The 757-nt window shown below is 37.1% G+C and overlaps 1 protein-coding gene across 2 annotated transcripts in view; it reads right to left on the bottom strand.

Annotated features, from left to right (window-relative positions):
- Window positions 1-757, bottom strand: part of Abhd18 (abhydrolase domain containing 18) — a 40,663-nt gene that overhangs the window by 24,721 nt on the left and 15,185 nt on the right. The gene's annotated exons all lie outside the window — the stretch shown is intronic.

Genomic DNA, 757 nt, shown 5'->3' with positions numbered 1-757 from the left:
GCCACCACCGCCCGGCTTGAGTCTCATTTTTACCACAAGAACTGAGCTATATCCTTAGCACCAATAACTTTTTCAGTGCTTACTATGTTTCCTTCTAAACCACTGCTTTTTCCCACCAAAAGACATATTTTTTTTCAAGACTACTTATACTTTCATATCTATTTAAAGAATATCATATAACTGATATCTTCTGCAATATTTCATGCTTTTCTTTCAAACTCCTCCATTTATATTTACCTAACAGAGAATTAGCCATCATTCATGCCTTTTTAAAGACACCTTCTATTTATACATATTTGTTTTCTCTCTACTCTAGAGTCTAGTTGGGAAACAATAAATTTAATTCACACACTGGCACACAATGTCTCAAAATAAAATAGAAGCTAAAGAAATTCAGTACCATTCAAGAGGACTAGGAGTATGGCTTAGTATAAGAGCACAAGGCTAGCAGGAAGATCCTGGGTTCAACTCTAGTACCACAAAAACAAAAACAATCAAAAGCATTCAACAATATAAAAGCAATCAAAAGTACAACTTAGAAGCAGCAATAATTGTTGCAGTCTAAGCTGATATCAAGTATTTAGAGTGGTCTGATGTCACACTACCTGCTGGTGCATTGTGTAAGGGGATTTCTATCTGTAATAATGACTGACAATGAAATGGCTCAGTGACTGCTCTTCCAGAGGACCCGGGTTCAATTCTCAGCTGCCCACAACTGTCTGAAGATCTAGTTCCAGGGGACCTGACACCTTCACAC

The sequence above is a fragment of the Microtus ochrogaster genome, chromosome 1 (genome assembly GCF_000317375.1).
Source record: "Microtus ochrogaster isolate Prairie Vole_2 chromosome 1, MicOch1.0, whole genome shotgun sequence".
NCBI classification, from domain to species: domain Eukaryota; kingdom Metazoa; phylum Chordata; class Mammalia; order Rodentia; family Cricetidae; genus Microtus; species Microtus ochrogaster.
This window is presented reverse-complemented; position numbering and strand designations above follow the sequence as displayed.